Genomic DNA, 22094 nt, shown 5'->3' on the forward strand with positions numbered 1-22094 from the left:
CCCTACTCCTCTACCCGCCTACCCTACCCCGCAACGCAGAGGCGTAAAAGGGGATTAAATAGTACTCATCTTTTCCGGTCTTCAAAGCATTTCGCCGTTTTCAGAGGCTGCAACTGGGAAGACTGACCAAGTGTTTGGAAAAAGATACCTTGTTTCCAGTTTCATTATACAGACAAAGAAAGGGAAAGGAGGAGGTGGGAAGACATGAATTGCCTCACTGCGTGGTGCTTGGAGGAATGGCAGGCTGCATTGTGAACCACGCAAGTTACGAAATGATTTTTGAGAAATGTTACAGTTTCCCCAGTTACCATCCTGGAAAATCCAAGTATTTTGAAGCTGAATTTAACCAACAGACAATTTGCAAAGCAAATGTGTATTTATTTTTATCCAGAATCAAATTATATATTTAAACCATCAGTGCTGTTATGATCTCTCCTTTATTGATGTGACTGGATTTTTTTTTTCCTCTGCTGTGAGAGATTTTCTTCCACTTGCATTGATGATGAGGATATTTCTTATTTTAACAAGTTTTGGAGTTCTTGGCTCTTCAAACAAACAAACAAAAGACAGATCAATGAAGTGTTCAATTCCTATAGCCTTTTCTGTTTTCCCGACCACCAACCCTGACCACCACACCTACGACAAGGTATTGGGACAGAGCTTCTATTATACCCAAGGCTGCAAATTCCAGGGCAGTAAATAAAAAAATTACTGATTTTTTTTTTCCTAGAAAAACAAACTCTGGAAGGACTAAAATATTCACGGAGCGGCAAACAAGATACATAAGAGAAAGCTGCTGCTGCTAAGTCACGTCAGTCGTGTCCGACTCTGTGCGACCCCACAGACGCCAGCCCACCAGGCTCCCGTCCCTGGGATTCTCCAGGCAAGAACACTGGAGTGGGCTGCCATTTCCTTCTCCAGTGCATGAAAGTGAAAAGTGAAAGTGAAGTCGCTCAGTCGTGTCCGACTCCTAGCGACCCCATGGACTGCAGCCGGCCAGGCTCCTCCGTCCATGGGATTTTCCAGGCAAGAGTACTGGAGTGGGGTGCCATTGCCTTCTCCTAAGAGAAAGCTAACATATAGCAAAATTAAAGGTCAAATTTAGGGAACTTAAAGAAAACTCTTAAAGCTTCAAATATGACAAATAGAGACACCAAGAAAAAGAATCAAAGTGACTTTAAATGTCACAAAGCACTGCTGGATGCAAGAAGGCAATGAGTTAACTTTCAAAATATGGAAGAAAAAAATAACTTTGAACTCTACTTTGTCTTTTATAACTACTGCTAAAAAGATATTATTTTTTTAAATACTTTAAATTTTTTGATTAAATGAGTGGTTCACAGGGTGAAATGCATACATCATCAATTCAGTTCACTCGCTCAGTCGTGTCTGACTCTTTGAGACCCCATGAATAGCAGCACGCCAGGCCTCCCTGTCCATCACCAACTCCTGGAGTCCCCCCAAACCCAGGTCCATTAGTCGGTGATGCCATCCAGCCATCTCATCCTCTGTCGTCCCCTTCTCCTCCTGCCCCCAATCCCTCCCAGCATCAGGGTCTTTTCCAATGAATCTGCTCTTCGCATCAGGTGGCCAAAGTATTGGAGCTTCGGCTTCAACATCAGTCCTTCCAATGAACACCCAGGACTGATCTCCTTTAGGATGGACTGGTTGTATCTCCTTGCAGTCCAAGGGACTCTCAAGAGTCTTCTCCAACACCACAGTTCAAAAGCATCAATTCGTCGATGCTTAGTTTTCTTTATACTCCAACTCTCACATCCATACATGACCACTGGAAAAACCATACCCTTGACTAGATGGATCTTTGTTGGCAAAGTAATGTCTCTACTTTTTAATATGCTGTCTTGATTGGTCATAACTTTCCTTCCAAGGAGTAAGTGTCTTTTAATTTCATGGCTGCAGTCACCATCTGCAGTGATTTTGGAGCCCCAAAAAATAAAGTCAGCCACTGTTTCCACTGTTTCCCCATCTATTTGCCATGAAGTGACGGGACTGGATGCCATGATCTTAGTTTTCTGAATGTTGAGCTTTAAGCCAACTTTTCACTCTCCTCTTTCACTTTTGTCAAGAGGCTCTTTAGTTCCTCTTCACTTTCTGCCATAAGGGTGGTATCATCTGCGTATCTGAGATAATTGATATTTCTCCCAGCAATCTTGATTCCAGCTTGTGCTTCTTCCAGCCCAGCGTTTCTCATGATGTACTCTGCATATAAGTTAAATAAGCAGGGTGACAGTATACAGCCTTGAAGTACTCCTTTTCCTATTTGGAACCAGTCTGTTGTTCCATGTCCAGTTCTTACTGTTGCTTCCTGACCTGCATACAGGTTTCTCAAGAGACAGGTCAGGTGGTCTGGTATTCCCATCTTTTCAAAATGTTCCACAGTTTATTGTGATCCACAGTCAAAGGCTTTGGCATAGTCAATAAAGCAGAAATAGATGTTTTTCTGGAACTCTCTTGCTTTTTTGATGATCCAGTGGATGTTGGCAATTTGATCTCTGGTTCCTCTGCCATTTCTAAAACCAGCTTGAACATCTGGAAGTTCACAGTTCACATATTGCTGAAGCCTGGCTTAGAGAATTTTGAGCATTACTTTACTAGCATGTGAGATGAGTGCAATTGTGTGGTAGTTTGAGCTTTCATTGGCATTGCCTTCCTTTGGGATTGGAATGAAAACTGACCTTTTCCAGTCCTGTGGCCACTGCTGAGTTTTCCAAATTTGCTGGCATACTGAGTGCAGCACTTTCACAGCATCATCTTTCAGGATTTGAAATAGCTCAACTGGAATTCCATCACCTCCACTAGCTTTGTTCGTAGTGATGCTTTCTAAGGCCCACTTGACTTCACATTCCAGGATGTCTGGCTCTAGGTCTGGCCTCATTAATTATATTTATTTCTATATATTGTACCCTTTCTAGTGAAATTGTAAATAGGATTATGTCCTTAATTTTCTTTCAGTAATTCATTTTTAATGTATAGAAAAGGAACATATTTCTATATATTAATTTTATATACTGAAACTTTACTGAATTCATTAATGAGTTCTAATAGTTTGTTGATAGCATCCTTAGCATTTTCTATGTAGTATCATGTCACCTGCAAACAGTCATAAGTTTCCTACTTCCTTTCCAATCCAGATCTCTTTTTATTTCTTTACTTATTTGGTTGCTGTGACTAGGACTTCCAATAATGTGTTGAATACCAGTGGCAAGAGTGGTCTTTCTTGTCTTGTTCCTCATCTTATAGAAAATATTTTTAGCTTTTCATCATTAATTATGATGTTAGCTGTGGGTTTGTCATATAAGACCTTTATTATTTGAGGTATATTCCCTCTTTACTCACTTTGTTGAGAGTTTTTATCATAAAGGAATGTTGAATTTTGTAAAAGCTTTTCTGCATCTATGAGATGATCACATGATCTTTATTCTTCAATCTGTTAATGTGACATATCACATTTGATTGACTTGCAGATATTGTACCATCCTTATCTCCCTGGGATAAATCCCACTTGGTCATGTTATATGATCCTTATAATGTATTGTTGAATTAGTTTGCCCATATTTTGTTGGGGAAATTTGCATCTATGTTCATCAATGATATCGACCTATAATTTCTTTTTAATGATGCTTTTGTATGCTTCAGGTATCCAAATGATGCTAGCTTCATAAATGGATTTGGAAGCATTTCTTCCTCTGAAATTTAAAAAAAAAATAATTTGAGAAAGGTATATGTTAACTGTTCTCTGAATGTTTGTTAGAATTCACCTGTGATGCTATCTAGTTCTGGTCTTTCTTTTTTTTGCTGGGATTTTCTTTAATTACTGATTTAATTTCATGACTGGTAAATGGTCTGTTTGTATTTTCAATTTCTTCTTGTTTCAGTCTTAGGAGAGTGTATTGATGTGGTGTCATTTGTAACTTCTCTTTCATTTCTGATTTTATTCATTTTTACCCATCCTGTTTTTCTTGATCAGTCTAATGGTTTAGCAATTTGTTTATCTTTTCAAAGAAGCAGCTCTTAGTTTCATTGGTCTTTTCTGTTACTTTTAAAATCTCTATTTCATTTATTTCTACTCTAATCTTTATGATTTCTTTCCTCCTATTAACTTTGGCATTTATTTGTTCTTCTTTTTCTAGTTCCATTAAGTGTAAAGTTAGATTGTTACCTGAGATTTTTTTGCTTCCTGAGGTAGACTTTTATCATGTAAGCTTCCCTTTTAGTACAGATTTTGCTATGTCACATATATTTTTGGATTGTGTTTTTTGTCTCCAGGTATTTTTTATTTCTTCTTTAATTTTTCCTGTGATTCATTTGTTGTTTAGTGGCATATTATTCAGCCTCCACATGTTTGTGACTTTTGCAGCTTTTTCTTATAGTTGATTTCTAGTCTCATAGCCTTGTGGATGGAAAAGATGCTTGATAAACTTTCAATCTTCTTAAACTTTCTGAGATTTATTTTGTAGCCTAGCATGTGATCTCTCCTGGAGAATGCTCTATGTGTATGTGAAAAGAATGTGTATTCTGCTGCTTCAAATGGAATATTATATATAGATCTATTAAGTCCAATGTGTTGTTTAAGGCAATTGTTTCCTTGATGTTTTTGTCTGGATAATCTGTTCATTGATATAAATGAAGTGTTTAAGTCCCTTAGTATTATTATGTCATTATTATTGTATTATTGCCAATTCCTCCCTTTATGTTTGTTAATATTTGTTTTATATATTTAGGTATTCCTATGTTGAATGTATATGTTTATAATTGTTATATGTTCTTGCTGTTTCATCTCTTTATTATTTTGTAGTTTCCTTCTTTGTCTCTTATTATATCTTGGTTTTAAAATCCATTTTGTCTGATGTAAGTATTGCTTCCCCAGCTTTTTTTCTTTTGATTACCATTTGCGTGGAATACTATTTCTATCCCTTACTCTCAGGCTAGTGAAGATTTGGATTTGAAGTGAGTCTCTTATGGAGAACATATATATGGATCTTGTTTTCATGTTTATTCAGTCACTCTTTGTCTTTTGATTGGAGCATTTACTCCATTTACATTTAAAGTGATTATTGGTAGCAGGGCATGGAAACCCACTGCACTGCTCTTGCCTGGAGAACCTCCGGGACAGAGAAGCCTGGCAGGTACAGTCCATAGGGTCGCAGAGAGTGGGACACGACTGGGGGGACTTCGCACAGACACAGACATGTGCTCACTGGGCTTCCCAGGTGGATCTTGTGGCAAAGAACCCACCTGCCAGTGCAGGAAATGTGAGAGACCCAGGTCTGATCCATGGGCCGGAAAGAGCGCCCGGAGGAGGCATGGCGACCCACTCCAGTGTGCTTGTCTGAAGAATTCCCATGGACAGAGGAGCCTGGTGGGCTGCACCCCACAGGGTCCCAGAGAGCTGGACATGACCGAGTGACAGCATGCACACATGCACGTGTGCTCATCATTCTGTTAGCTGCTTTGAGGCCCTTTGATGGCCCTTTTTCGTTCCTTTCTTTCTTTTGCTCTGTTCCCTTGAGATATGGTGACTATCCTTAGTTTTATATTTGGATTCCTTTCTCCATTCTGTGAGTGTATCTATCATAAATTTTGGTTTTTGGTTACCATGAAGTTTATATATATATATGTGTATGTGTGTGTATGTGTATATATATATATATATGAATGTATATATAATTTATATATACATGATTATTTTAGGTTGCTGATCTCTTAAGTTCAAATGCATTTTAACAGCTTTGTATTTTTACTCCTCCAAGTTTACTATTTTGACATTATATTATTCATCTTTGTCTTTTGTGTATCCCTTTACAATTTATTGTGAATATAGTTGATTTTAGTACCTCTGCCTTTTAGCCTTTCTACTAAGTTTATAAGTAGTTGATCACCTACCTTGCTGTATATTTGCCATTACGAATGAGATTTTTCCTTTTGTAATTTTTGAACCTCTAGATTTTGTTCCTTTCTTTTCTGCTTATAAAATTCCTTTTACATTACTTGTGAAGCTGCTTTGGTGGTGAACTGTTTTAGCTTTTGCTTATGTGTAAAACTTTTTATTTCTCCATCAAATCTGATGAAAGCATTGCCAGGTAAAATATTCTTGTTTGTAGGAGTTCCCTTTCATCACTTTAAATATATAGTACCTCTCTCTCTGGCCTGCAGAGTTTTTGCTGAATAGTGCTACTGGAGATCAATCAGTAGAGAAATAATTCCAGAAAGAATGAAGGGATGGAGCCAAAGCAAAACCAATAGCAAGTTGTGGATGTGACTGGTGATAGAAGCAAGGTCTGGTGATGTAAAGGGTAATATTGCATAGGAACCTGGAATGTTAGGTCCCTGAATCAAGGCAGATTGGAAGTGGTCATACAGGAGATGGCAAGAGTGAATGTCAACACTCTAGGAATCAGCAAATTAAATGGACTGCAATGGGTGAATTTAACTCAGATGACCATTATATCTACTACTGTGGGCAGGAATCCCTTAGAAGAAATGGAGTAGCCATCATGGTCAACAAGAGTCCAAAATGCAGTACTTGGATGCAATCTCAAAAACGACAGAATGATCTCTGTTCATTTCCAAGGCAAACCATTCAATATCACGGTAATCCAAGCCTATGCCCCAACCAGTAACGCTGAAGAAGCTGAAGTTGAACGGTTCTATGAAGACCTACAAGACCTTTTAGAACTAACACCCAAAAAAGATGTCCTTTTCATTCTAGGGGACTGGAATGCAAAAGTAGGAAGTCAAGAAACACCTGGAGTAACAGGCAAATTTGGCCTTGGAGTACAGAATGAAGCAGAGCAAAGGCTAATAGAGTTTTGCCAAGAGAACACAGTGGTCATAGCAAACACCCTCTTCCAATAACATAAGAGAAGACTCTACACATGGACATCACCAGATGGTCAACCCCGAAATCAGATTGATTACATTCTTTGCAGCCAAAGATGGAGAAGCTCTATACAGTCAGCAAAAACAAGACTGGGAGCTGACTGTGGCTCAGATCATAAACTTCATATTGCCAAATTCAGACTTAAATTGAAGAAAGTGAGGGAAACCACTAGATCATTCAGGTACGACCTAAATCAAATCCCTTATGACTATACAGTGGAAGTGAGAAATAGATTTAGGGGACTAGATCTGATAGAGTACCTGATGAACTATGGAGGGAGGTTTGTGACATTGTACAGGAGACAGGGATCAAGACCATCCCCATGGAAAAGAAATGCAAAAAGGCAAAATGGTTGTCTGAGGAGGCCTGACAAATAGCTGTGAAAAGAAGAGAAGTGAAAAGCAAAGGAGAAAAGGAAAGATATTCCCATTTGAATGCAGAGTTCGAAAAAATAGCAAGGAGAGATAAGAAAGCCTTCCTCAGCAATCAGTGCGAAGAAATAGAGGAAAACAACAGAATGGGAAAGACTAGAGATCTCTTCAAGAAAATTCAAGATACCAAGGGAATATTTCATGCAAAGATGGGCTCGATAAAGGACAGAAATGGTATGGACCTAACAGAAGCAGAAGATATTAAGAAGAGGTGGCAAGAATACACAGAAGAACTGTCTAAAAAATATCTTCATGGCCCAGATAATTATGATGGGGTGATGACTCACCTAGAGCCAGACATCCTGGAATGTGAGGTCAAGTGGGCCTTAGAAAGCATCACTACGAACAAAGCTAGTGGAAGTGATGGAATTCCAGTTAAGCTATTTCAAATCCTAAAAGACGATGCTGTGAAAGTGCTGCACTAAATATGCCAGCAAATTTGGAAAACTCAGCAGTGGTCACAGGACTGGAAAAGGTCAGTTTTCATTCCAATCTCATAGGAAGGCAATGCCAATGAAAGCTCAAACTACCACACAATTGCACTCATCTCACATGCTAGTAAAGTAATGCTCAAGATTCTCCAAGCCAGGCTTCAGCAATATGTGAACTGTGAACTTCCAGATGTTCAAGCTGGTTTTAGAAATGGCAGAGGAACCAGAGATCAAATTGCCAACATCCACTGGATCATCAAAAAAGCAAGAGAGTTCCAGAAAAACATCTATTTCTGCTTTATTGACTATGCCAAAGCCTTTGACTGTGGATCACAATAAACTGTGGAACATTTTGAAAAGATGGGAATACCAGACCACCTGACCTGCCTCTTGAGAAACCTGTATGCAGGTCAGGAAGCAACAGTAAGAACTGGACATGGAACAACAGACTGGTTCCAAATAGGAAAAGGAGTACTTCAAGGCTGTATACTGTCACCCTGCTTATTTAACTTATATGCAGAGTACATCATGAGAAACGCTGGGCTGGAAGAAGCACAAGCTGGAATCAAGATTGCTGGGAGAAATATCAATCATCTCAGATACGCAGATGATACCACCCTTATGGCAGAAAGTGAAGAGGAACTAAAAAGCCTCTTGATGAAAGTGAAAGAGGAGAGTGAAAAAGTTGGCTTAAAGCTTTACATTCAGAAAACTAAGATCATGGCATCTGGTCCCATCACTTCATGGGAAATAGATGGGAAGACAGTGGAAACAGGATTAGACTTTATTTTTTGGGGCTCCAAAATCCCTGCAGATGGTGATTGCAGCCATGAAATTAAGAGACGCTTAGTTCTTGGAAGGAAAGTTATGACCAACCTAGATAGCCTATTAAAAAGCAGAGACATTGCTTTGCCAACAAAGATCCATCTAGTCAAGGGTATGGTTTTTCCAGTGGTCATGCATGGATGTGAGAGTTGGACTATGAAGAAAGTTGAGCACTGAAAAATTGATGCTTTTGAACTGTGGTGTTGGAGAAGACTCTTGAGAGTCCCTTGGACTGCAAGGAGATACAACCAGTCCATCCTAAATGAGATCAGTCCTGGGTGTTCATTGGAAGGGCTGATGCTGAGGCTGAAACTCCAATCCTTTGGCCATCTCATGCAAAGAGTTGACTCATTGGAAAAGACCTGATGCTGGGAGGGATTGGGGGCAGGAGGAGAAGGGGATGACAGAGGATGAGATGGCTGGATGGCATCATTGACTCGATGGACATGGGTTTGAGTAACCTCTGGGAGCTGGTGATGGATAGGGAGGCCTGGCATGCTGCGATTCATGGGGTCGCAGAGTCGGACACAACTGACAACTGTACTGAACTGAACTGAGCTGACAGTCTTTTGGGAGTTCCCTTATGTATAACTTGTTGCTTTCCCCTTGATGCTTTTAATATTCTCTATATTTTTGTCATTTTAATTACAATATATCTCTTTGTATTTCTATTTGGGTTAATTCTCTTTGGGACTCTGTTCCTCCTGGACCTAGATGTTTGTTTTCTTTCTTAACTTAGGGAAGTTTTCAGCCAATGTCTTAAAATATGTTCTCTGTCTTTTTCTCTCTTCTCTTCTAGACCCTTATAATGACAACATTAGTGTACTTGATGTTGTCCCAGAAGTCTCTTAAACTGTCCTTATTTATTAAAATGCTTTTTTTCTGTTTAGCTTGAGTGATTTCCTCACTCCTTTAAATTACTGCTTCTTCCCCAGGTCTCTGTTGAGTGAGATTTTGTGTGTAACTTTAGCAATGAAGTCTCTATTTCCTACAGCCCTTTAGCTCTCCTGAAAGCACATCACACTGGCCTTCAAATCCAGACTTTCTAGGGCTCATCTTCCTGGTGCATGATCACCAGGGTAGATTGTTCGATATGGAACTTGTACCCCTCACTCTTGGGGGGAACCTCTGCAATTGTGACTCTCCTCCTGTTTGTGGGTCATCTACCTGGGGGTTTGGGTCTTGACTATACTGAGTCTCCACCTCCCCATCCATATTCTTGTGGTTCCATTTTTATATCTTTAGCTGTAGAAGTTCTTCTCTGCTAGTCTTTGGGTTGTCCTCATTGATAGTTGCTCTGAAAATTATAATTTTGGTGTGCTCATCAGAGGAGGTGAGTTCAGGGCTTTCTCCTCTACTATCTTGGCCAAGTTCTAGCCTGTGTGAGTCTTTTAATGTGCCATTGAATTTAATTTTCTGGTATTTTGTCAAGGATTTTTCCATATATTTCTGCTGTTACTGCTCAGTTGTTGTCATGTCTGACTCTTTGCGACCTCATGGACTGTAGCCCACCAGGCTGCTCTGTCCATGGGATTCTCCAGGCAAAATACTGGATTGAGTTGCCATTCCCTTTTCCAGGGGATTCCCGACCCAGGAATCGAACCCTGGTCTCCCACATTGCAGGCAGATTCTTTACCATCTGAGCCACAAGGGAAGCCCTTCCATATATTTATGTTGGTGTAAAAGTAATTGTGGTTTTGCATTATTGAACTTGGCTGTTTGATATTGGAATATATTCTTAAATAAATATGGTTGTGTTACATATCATTTTAATGCACATTTCTCACTTTATTTATTTATTTATTTGCTAATGACATTACTTGCTGTGTATTGTATATTTATTTTAGACTTGAGAAATGATGTGTTTTAGACAAACAGCAAATTTAAATGATTTTGATACTCAAGTTCAAAATGGGTTGTAAAGCAGCAGAGACAGCTCACAACATCAATAATGCATTTGGTCCAGAAACTGCTGGAGATAAGAACCTTGAAGATGATGAATGCAGTGGCTGGCCATTGGAAGTTGACAACAACAAATTGAGAGTGGTCATCGAAGCTGATCCTCTTAGAGCTACATGAAAAGCTGCTGCACAATTCAACATCAACCGTTCTATGGTCATTTGGCATTTGAAGCAAATTGGAAAGTTCAATAAATAAGTGCCTCATGAGCCCACTGAAAATCAAAAAAATTGTCATTTTTGAAGTGTTATTATGTGCAACAACAACAAAATATTTCTCAATCAGATTGTGATGTGCAATGAACAGTGGATTTTATATGACAACTGGTGATGGCCAGCTCAGTGGTTGGATCGAGAAGAAGTTCCAAAGCAATTTCCAACACCAAACTTGCACCAAAAAATGGTCATGGTCATGGTCACTGTTTGGTGGTCTGCTGTCCGTCTGATCCACTACAGCTTTCTGAATTCCAGTGGAAACTTTACATCTGAGAAGTATGATCAGCAAATCAATGAGATGCACCAAAAACTGCAATGTCTGCAGCTGGCATTCATCAACAGAAAGGGTACGATTCTTCTGCATGACAACAGTCAACCACACGTCTCACAACCAACGCTTCGAAAGTTGAGCGAATTGGGCTATGAAGTTTTGCCTTATCTGCCATGTTCACCTCATCTCTTGCCAACCGACTATCATTTTTTCAAGCATCTTGACAACTTTTTGCAGGGAAAACACTTCCACAAACCAGCAGGAGGCAGAAAATGCTTTCCAAGAGTTCATTGAATCCTGAAGCATGGATTTTTATGTTACAGGAATATTGGCTAAAATGTGTTGATTTTAATGGTTCCTATTTTGACTAATAAAGATGTGTTTGAGCCTAGTTATAATGATTTAAAATTCACAGTCCAAAACCATAATTACATTGCACAAACATAATATATTTGTTATATAATATATCTCTGTTCTTGTGTTGTCTTTACCTTTGGTATCAGGTAAATCTGGTCTAATAAAATGAGATTGGAACCGTTCCCTCCTTTTTAATTTCTTGAAAGAGTTTAAGGAACATTGGCATTGATTCTTGTTTAAATGTCTGGTAGAATTTGGTGCCTGTTTGGTAGAGTTTAAATGTTTGGTAGACTGAAGCCACTTCAGTTGTGTGCAGCTCTTTGCAACCCTATGGACTGTGGCCCACCAGGCTCCTCTGTCCATGCGATTCTCCAGGCATGAGTACTGGAATGGGTTGCTATGCCCTCCTCCTGGGAATCTTCCCAACACAGGGATCAATCTGAGGTCTCTTTCATTTCCTGCATTGGCAGGTGGGTTCTTTACCACTAGCACCACCTGGGAAGCCCCAGGGAATGGACTGGAGTGGGTAACTGGTCCCTTCTCCAGGGGATCTTCCTGACCCAGGGACTGAACCTGGGCCTTTTGCATTGCAGGCAGATTCTTTACCATCTGAGCCACCAGGGAAGTAGTGAAGCCATCTTATCCTGAACTTTTCTTTACTAGAAAGTTTTTGGTTACTGATTCAATTTACATACTAGTTGTAGATGTGTTCAGACTTTCTATTTCTTCTTAGTTTTGATAAGGTTGTATGCTTTTAGGAATTTATTTATTCTAGATTATCTAGTTTGTGGCATATAATATCTCACAGTAGTCTCTTATGACCCTTTTCATTTCTGTTCATCAATCATAATGTTTCTTGCTTTGTTTCTGATTTTATTTATTTGTCTTCTTTCTTTTTTTCTTAGTCTAGTTAATGGCTTGTCAATATTTTTATCTTTTCAAAATCCAAGTTATAGTTTTGTTGTTTTTTTTTTTATTTTTTTAAAATTTTCTATTTCTTCAGTCTTTGTAACTTCCTTCCTTGTGCTAACTTTAGGCTCAGTTTTTTTTTTTTCTTTTCTAGCTCCTGAAGGAGTAGAATTAAGTTTTTAATGTAATGACTATGAGAATTCCCATAGCATTTTTTACAAAGCAGAAAAAAACAAATCTATAATTCATATGGAACACAAAAAGCCATAATAGCCAAACAATCTTGAGAAAGAAGAACAAACCTGGAGGTATAATATTTCCTGACTTTAGAGTATAGTACAGAAGTTACAGTGACTAAAACTGTGCAACTGTGGTATTGACAGACATGAATAAATGAAATAGAGAACTCAGAAATAAACCCATATACACACAGTTGATTGATTTTTGACAAGGGTGCCAAGAATGCACAATGGAGAAAGAATTGTCTCTTGAACAAATGATAATGTTAAAACTGGATCTTCATATGCAAAAGACTGAAATTGAACCTTTACTTTATACCATATAGAAAAGTCAATTCAAAATCAACAAAAGACTTAAATGTAAGACTTGAAACTGTTAAAATCTTAGAAAAAATATCGGTGAAAGACTTCACGACATTGGTCTTAGCAATGATTTCAAGGATGTACACCAAAAGCACAGGCCACAAAAGCAAAAGTAGACATATGAATCTATATCAAGCTAAAAAGCTTCTGCACAACAATGGAAACAATGAACAGTGTGAAAGTGCAACCTGAAGAATGTGAGAAATACTTCCAGTAGTCTTTAACAGTCATAAAACCATCACAAGCAGGCAAATGTTTTCTGTGTCATTAATGACATTTAAAACCATAACCGATTCATGTATGTTCCAGATATGGAAGAGGAAACAATTACTCAGATACACAAGCAAGTAGCTCCAGGATAAGCATTGACATTTGCTCAGTGTCAGGGTTTGTCTTCCATCTCAATCTTAAAGCTCTTGCCTCAGAGCCAAAGTGCTTGTATAGGAAACTATTATGAGCTTCTGCACCTTATTTCTCCCATTTATTTTCATATCATCTGGCCTAATGAGCTTCTAAAATTAACTTTCACTTTATTTGGGATGTGTTTCCAAATGTGTTTTTAAATTAATCAGTGCTAGTAATAAAAGATAACATAACCCCGGAAAAAAATTTTTGCAGACAATATATCCAACAAAGTTAATCTCCAAAATGCTTAAAGAGCTCCTACAACTCATAGCAACACACAAACACACGTACAACAACAATAACAAAAACCCCTAATAACTCAATGGACAAAAAGGTGGGGAATTTGAACAGATATTTCTCCAAAGAAGGTATAAATGCCCAACAGGTATATGAAAAAATAGTCAGTGTCACAAATTATCAGGGAAATGCAAATCAGTACCACAATGAGATATCACCTGACATCTGTCAGGATGGCTATTCTTAAAAAACAAAAGACAACACATGTTGGTGAGAATATGTGGAAGCTGTAAACCTTGATTGCTATTAATAGGAATGCAAAATGATGCAACTGTTCTGGAAAACAGTGAAGAGGTTTCTCAAAAAATGTAAAATAGAACCATATATGATCCAGTCTCACTTCTGGGTTTTTATGCATAACAATGGAAACCAGGATCTCAAAGTGATATTAACACTCCTATATCAATTGTAGCATGATGCACATTAGCCAAGGTGCAGAAACAACCTAAATATTTACCTGCAGATCAATAGATAATGAAAATGTGTTATATATAGTGGAATGCTATTCAGTCTTGAAAAATTCTGCAATATATGACAATGTGGATGAACATGATGGGCATTATTCTAAGGGAAATAAGCCAGTCACAAAAGATAAATCCTGTATAAGTCCACTTATGTGAGTGATCTAAACTAGTCAAATTCATAAAATCAGAGTGAAATGATTGTTGCCAGGGGCTGGGGAGAGAGAAATGGGACGTTACTAGTTAGTTGGCCTAAGTTAAGCAACATGAATTAGTTCTAGAGATCTGCTCTACAACATGGTACTAATAATCAATAGTATTATATTGTATGCTTATAATTTTTATTAAAAGGGTAGATGTCATGTTAAATGTTCTTACCACAATGAATTAAAATGTAAAAATAGAAATGAATTTATATACACTATAAGAAATTTAAAATTGAATAATCCAATAACTTTGAAAGGAACTCAAATGAAATCAAATAATTCCCCTGCCAAAAAAATCTATAAATCCAGATGGCTGTTAAGGAATAGAAATCTCTAGCTTATACATGTTTCTAAAAGGAGAAATACTATATGACTAAGCTCTTTCTTTGAGTGTTAATTTCAAAACCTCAATTTGAAATTTTATTTCATAGAAAGGAAAGATGATTCCAAAAAATAAAAGTATAGTTCAGTTTCATTTATAAAGCAGAAAAAATTCCCCAAACGGTTTAGCATTTGAAAATCTGTCAATGGAATTTATTGTATTTATGAACTACTTTGGAAAGTTCATGTCACTATCTCAGCAAGTACAAAAAAAATTACTAAAGTATGATAAACTTATATATGATAAAACCACAGAAAATGGAAATAATGGAACTTCTTCTTAAGTTGATAATATGCTTAAAGGCCAAACACTGCAGCAGATATCATAGAGAAATTTTAGACATTGTTTTTAAATTCAGAAGTGTTTTAAAGCAAAAATGTCATTACAGGCAAGCAAGATGGTGATCTATGTGGAAAATCATTAGATCAACAGAAAAACTTTGAATAAATAAACAGTTTAGCAAGGTTTCCAGCTACAGGTTAACCCACAAAATCAATAACTGTTCCTAAACCACTAATAACAAGCTAGAAAATTTCATTTTAAAAAATAAGTTACTATTCATTATAGCAAACAAATGAAAAGTACCAAAGAATTAACTTAGAAAAGATCCACAAAACCTACTGAGAGAAAATTTTTAAACTTTTTTAAATAACATTAAGAAAGACGAATAAAGGGATAACATATTCGTAGGGTGAGCAAATTACACCATAAAGATACCAATACTTCTAAAAGTAATTAGCCTATAAATTCAATGTAGGACTAACCAAAATTCCAGCTGTATTTTTTTAAAGAATTTAAACGTATTTCATGATACATTTATATGTTTGTGTATCCTTCAATTGAAATATCAAGTTTGAAAAGAAAAAATGGAAACCTCTCCCTACCACATTTTAACACATAACAAAAGGCCATAGTAATAAAAAGTATGTATTCATAAAAAAAAAAAAAACAGTGGAACAAAAGTTCCACCTGAGAGAGCTGGAAATAAAGCTCATCTGTAAGGAAAGGATAGAGCATGTAGCAGATGATGTCAGGAAATATGGATCATTATATGATGAAAATTAACACTATATTATCAGGTCTACATTATGTATAAAGGTTTAAAGACCTAAATGGAAAATAGAAAAATAGAAAGCTAGTAAATACGATTATATTTTTGTGAGTTTAGGTAGATGAGGACTTCTTAAATAAGATTCCAAACTCAAGCTATTAGGTAAAAAAGTGATGAATTTAACAGCATTAAAGCATTAAAGATTTCTTTTCTTTTAATGTTATAGCTGAGAGATTTGAGTGATGCCAAATAGGGAAGAGTAATCAATATCTAGTATGTACAGAATCTAGGATATTAATGAATATCTATAGATGTAGACAACCAACCCAATGTCATATGAAGATGTAGACAATAACTTCTCAGAAGGGGAAACCTATATAAAGCATGCTCATACTTATTAATACTCAGGAAAAAAGAAAACCCAAAATCAGATAAGCCATTCAATTTGTGACAGTTGGAGGTGGGAATAGACAGTGAATCAGGGAATGAATTGAAACATTCAAAGACACGATTATTACTATAACCTCATTTAAAATTACTGATTCATGAAACTATATATAAACAATTTTTTCCCATTTATTTTTAAAATAACGATTGCTGCAACCAAAGGCATGATTTAATATGAAAGGTTCAGTCTTAAATTTGAAGTATACACAATGACAGCAAAAGCCACACATTTGCCAATCACCTGTGTTCGCTAAGGAGTGTGGTTCATTAGGGGTGTCTCAGCAGCAGTACCTTTCCCCAGGGAGAGGTAAATCCTATGGGCTTCCCCGGTGACTCAGACGGTAAAGCCTCTGTCTGCAATGCGGCAGACCCAGGTTCGATCCTTGGGTTGGGAGAAAGAAATGGCTAACCCACTCCAGTACTCTTGCCTGGAAAATTCCATGTACTGAGGAGCCTGGTAGGCTACAGTCCAGTCCATGGGGTCGCAAAGAGTCGGGACTTCACTTCACTTTCACTTTTCAGCTGGAGTGTGGTTTCAAGCACATTTTCAGACCTACAGATACAAAGACTATGATGATACATAAGATGAATACAACCCAAACACTCTCCCTAGTGGCGGTGTATTGTAAAGCATGCTACGAATAGAAAAAGGAGATTCAAACTCTCTTGACAGATCAAAAATATCTTTTCAATAATGTTTTTGATCATTGATTTTTAATAATATATTGATATGATTTGTCTCCTTGGAGAACATGCCCTGTATACTACCAAATTCATACCTCTGGCCTTACATGCTCTGTAAATTCCAGATTCATGAATCTAGATCCTTCTACTCTTTTAACTGCTTCAATGGGTTATTATTGCAGACACTTAAAAGCTCAAATGTCTTTCCAGTCCTGTGGGTCTTACCTGTTCTGGCCCTCACATCTATTTCTAAGTCATTGTTCTAGTCGCACTGACCTTCTCATTATTCTTTGAACACTTCAAACTCATTCCCAACTGAGGACCTATACAAATTCTTCCTTTTTTGTCTGGAATATTCTTTGCTAGAAGAACTTTACTCAACTTTTTTCTTACCCAGTTCTCAGGTTAAAGGTCACCTCCTCAAAGAGACCACTCAACATAAACTGGCCCCATGATTTCTTTCAATTTTATCATTCTGTTTATTTTCTAAATAGTACTTATTGCTACCCAGTATTTTCTTATTTCCTTGTATGTTTCCTTGACTGCCTCTCCCCTCAGGACACAAGCTTCTGAAAGGCAAAGAACTTGTAGGTTTTAGCTGTGACTGTCTCCCACACTGAGAACAATGCATAGGCATTGAGGAAGTGTTTGTTGTATTCAAAAACTAAATCAATATTTTATGATATTAGCATTGTAGAGTAACACCACTGTCGCCTTACTGTGGCTTTGTCAGGTAGACTTATCTCAAGTTTCCTGTCCTCACTGTTTTCACCACCCAGTGATCATCCTTCCACCAGACGTCTGAAGTCCCTGTGATTCTCTCCTGTCGCAGTATGTCCTCAAGAATCTTAAACCCAATTTACCGTGTGTGCCAAGTCACTACAGCTGGGTCTGGCTCTGCAACTCCACGGACTGCAGCCCCCCAGGCTCCTCTGTCCACGGGATTCTCCAGACAAGAATGCTGGAGTGGGTTGCCATTTCCTTCTTCCAGGGCATCTTCCCAACCCAGGGTCTGAACTCCCATCTCTTGTGTCTCCTGCATTGGCAGATGGGTTCTTTACCACTAGTGCCACCTGAGAAACCTTCTATTTACTGTAAGCATGAATGATTACTAACAGCCTAACTCTGTAACAATCCCAAATAGCATGTCATTTTAATAAGGATAAATCCTTTGACTGCAAAAAATCACCAAGAATATACAAAAGTTTTCCGTGATGATTCTTTCCATGATTGATTTTCCCAGAGCCATTGGAATTTTTTTTTTCAGATTTAAAACTAACCCTATTTAATCCACCTTTTCTATGAAAACAGGTAGTAATAATACAATTTACTTTTTCTTTCTCTGAACAATACAGAAGATGAAAAATAAAATACATGAAACAGTAAAGAATGTATCAAATGTATGTAGCCAGTTATAAGAAAACCCAGCAGTACCTAGAAAACACAAACCAGAAATATGTTCTTTGGGACTATACTTCTTTTTATGTACTATACTAACATTTTGGTACCTTTAATCTGAAATGCTCTTTTGGTTTACCATTGGTTTGTTGACATTCAAATTGATACTATAAGATTGTCACATTTCATTTTGTAAAATAATATACTAATAGTATTCAAATTGAAAGCAGACAATATTTACTATCATTCTATCACTCTCAAGAATTAAAAAAAATATATATAGCCACCTAAATATCCACTTAGATATAACCACTTTAAAAATCATTAAGCAAAATATAATATAGTCACTTAATGAAATATTATCCTGTTACTAAAATTGAATTTCCAAACATTCTGTAATAACCTTAGAAAATAAATTTACAGTGATAATTAGTATTTAAATTAATGTTTTTAGTGATACAATAGACACTTTATAAGGATTATGTAAGGTAGTAGTATTTGCCACCCTGAAATACATCTCTTTCACATAAGGATTATTTCAGGCTGATTTTTTTAAGAAGCTAAAAACAGGATATACAACTGAAAACCAAGTAGAAGTTACTGTTTGGTAAGAAAGATGTTCATAAGAAAAATAAATCTATAAGACAATCTGTAAGAGAAATCTCCATTTGTACCAGGAAGAAGAGGATGATGCTAAATCTGTAAATTCTTATCAACTGAGAAAGCAACAACTTAAATCTGCATAACACCCTTACCATGTTTACAGTGGCTTTCTGGTAACCTCCCATAACAGACTCCCCACCCCTAACATCTTTCTTCTTTAAAAAGCTGAAGATAGCACTTAAGGTGATGGTGTCAGTCCTTTCAAAGGTTCTGTCTTCTCGGTTCTCTCCCATGTGTACATATACTGACATTTGTTTTTCTCCTGTTAATTTGTAATATCATTTTAATTACTAGACTAGCCAAAGAACCTAAAAGGGAAGAAGGGAAAACTTTTCCATTCCTATAATTATTTACATCAATGAGGTGAGCACAATTATTTGGTACAAAATGGAAAACGGAGGCCCTAAGATGTAAGAAAATTGCCCAAAACTACCCAGTGGCAAAACTGAGAAGCAAGTGCGGTTCTTTGTCTGACTCCGGGGCCTGCATGCTTAAGGAAAAACACAAATGGTAGCACTTTGAGTATCAACACTTTCTACAATAGCTGTTTTGACTACAATGTACTTAAGTTGTACTATAAACTTTTCTTCTTTATATATAGCCTTCTGAATATGAAATATATTTTATATTATAACTTCAGTTTAACAAAAGACCATCATTGTGATTATCAATAATGGTTCTTAGGTGTAGCATAAAAATGAACCTGTACCTCATGGTGGATGGATCTTAAGGAAATTTTCACTTATGTTAAGTGACAAGAACTACTGTATATTTTGCATCTTTGTTTTTGTCCTCTTTCTCTTTGTCAGATTGATGTCATTTGTCTGCTTATTGTAACCTCTCATTCCTTTTTAATTTGCTGCTTTAGTTTTTTATTATCATTGAAAAGAAGATAAATTCTTGTTAGCAGTTACTTCTTCCCTGAGATACTATTAGAAAATCATAGATTTTAGTTGAAAAGCTTTGTGCCATTTGTTTTTGATTGGTCACATATCACTCTGCCTCTTCTCTATTTTTAACTCTGTCTTTTTTCAGGGAGATACTGCATAGCTCATTCAAATGGGTGGAGGAAGCTGAATGGAAAGAATCTGGCACAAAGATTTGAACACAGACCTGAAGTCAATGGCAAAAAATGGGGTGAGGGGAGGAAACTCTAAATAAGATTTAAGCAAAATCAGGGATTTATATCCCAAATACGTTCTATAAAGCTAGTGCTACATCGCTTCAGTTATGTCCAACTCTTTGGGACACCATGGACTGTAGCTCACCAGGCTCCTCTGTCCATGGGATTCTCCAAGAAAAAATACTAGAGTGGGTTGTCATGCCCTTCTCCAGGGGATCTTCCTGACCCAGGGATCGAATCTGAGTCTCTTAATGTCTCTTGCATTGGCAGGTGGGCTCTTTTCCACTAGCCTCACCTTAAAGATAAACATGGAAAAATCCTCTTTTGAACTGATGTTACATCTTTGAAGACATTTGTATCTCAATGAGAAATAAATTTTTTTAAAAAAAGAAGTGAAATTAACCATAATAATCTACTCAATAGATTGATGGGACATACATATGCCATTTAGTTGCTATAACTCAATCTCATGATTTGGGGAAAATTACCAGGAGAAAAAGGCTGATTGACGTCCGTTTGAAAGGATACATGTAACAGAAATACTTACCTCTACTCTTTCCTGAGACTTCATTAAAATAATAGTAACAAAACTAAAATGATTAAATGAAAAATGACAAGTAGATGGAAGAGAGATCTCCATTAACAAGAAGTTTAAACAGGCGTATGAAAGATGTAAAAAGTACAGAATGGCCTATGAAGGTGCAGGATGAAAGAAACTGCAGGCTTACGAATGTACAAAGCAGACTGTTCTTGCACTGAGCGCCCTGCAGGGCTTAGGGGGAGAGGCTCAGGATTCAGATGACAAAGGGAGGAATAGTGAATCACAGAGTAAAGGTTAGAGTCAAAAGCATCACTTCCATATCCCAAAGCACAACTTTGGACAGCCAAGTGCTTACTCCTCAGGCAAAAAACATAGAGGTTCAAGTAATCATTAAATATGCAGAAATAGCTAAGGTAGAGGGGATCAGAGCACCAGAGGAAAGGCTCTACATTCTGACTTTCAGAGTCTCCTGGTTAACTGCTGCCTGCTCCCTACAAATGAAAATTTAGCTCTTCACAAGATGCAATAAACCAAATGAAGATACTTTAAACTCCCAGTCAAGAATCTGTAAACTTTGAAGAAAGCCTGTAATCAAAGTGGAAATTACTGAGTAAAAATAACATAAAATGATGGTAGTGAAGGTGAGGCAGGGACCAGTAGAGATAATTAAAGACAATTAAAACACCCCTAAATTATTATTCTTAAATTTGAGAAGATATTATTTCCTTAAAGTAGGAAGATAATTTGTAAAATTAATTTTAAATTATAAAAGCAATTCAGAATTATAAACTTGATTATCAAAAGAAGGAAACAGTTAATGAAGAGTTTGAAGACAAATTTTAGAAACTTTCTCAGTAGTCTGAAGAAAGAAAAAGAGACACGAATGTTAAAAATATATATAAAATTCAAACTAAATATTTTAATGGCCGCTTAATAAAGTTTATCAAAAGACAATGTTATATGAATGGGGGGGAAGTCTCAAAGATATGAGAAGATTGTCAGAGTTGAAGGATTTGAGTCTCTGGATTGAATGAACCTACCAAATAAATTTCCATTACATTAAAGGATTTTTAAGAAGACAACTATTACTAAAAATAGCACTAGAAAGTTTCAAACGTCTAATAGTAGAAGAGCCTATGTCACCATTGAGAAGTAATATTTACTATCACAATCATCAGATTGACATTTGGCTTCTTATCAGTAACAATAGATGGTCAAGGTAACAGAGAAATACTCTGTTCTGAGGCCAGAACGATGCTTAAAGTTGTATAACAAGCAAGATATCATCACATGTAAAAGCATTCTAAGACCATAGGATAGATTCTGTGGTCTTTTAGCATGACCACCAGAGTCACTAGGAAAATAGCTGCTTGTTCTGATCTACAGCATTGAGTTTTGAACTCAATTCTAGACTAGTATTCTAGTCTAGAATACTAGAGTGGGTTGCCATTTCCTTCTCCAGGGGATATTCCTGATCCAGGGATTGAACCCACATCTCCTGAACTGGCAGGTGGATTCTTTACTGCTGAGCTACC

The sequence above is a fragment of the Odocoileus virginianus genome, chromosome 25, assembly GCF_023699985.2.
Source record: "Odocoileus virginianus isolate 20LAN1187 ecotype Illinois chromosome 25, Ovbor_1.2, whole genome shotgun sequence".
NCBI classification, from domain to species: domain Eukaryota; kingdom Metazoa; phylum Chordata; class Mammalia; order Artiodactyla; family Cervidae; genus Odocoileus; species Odocoileus virginianus.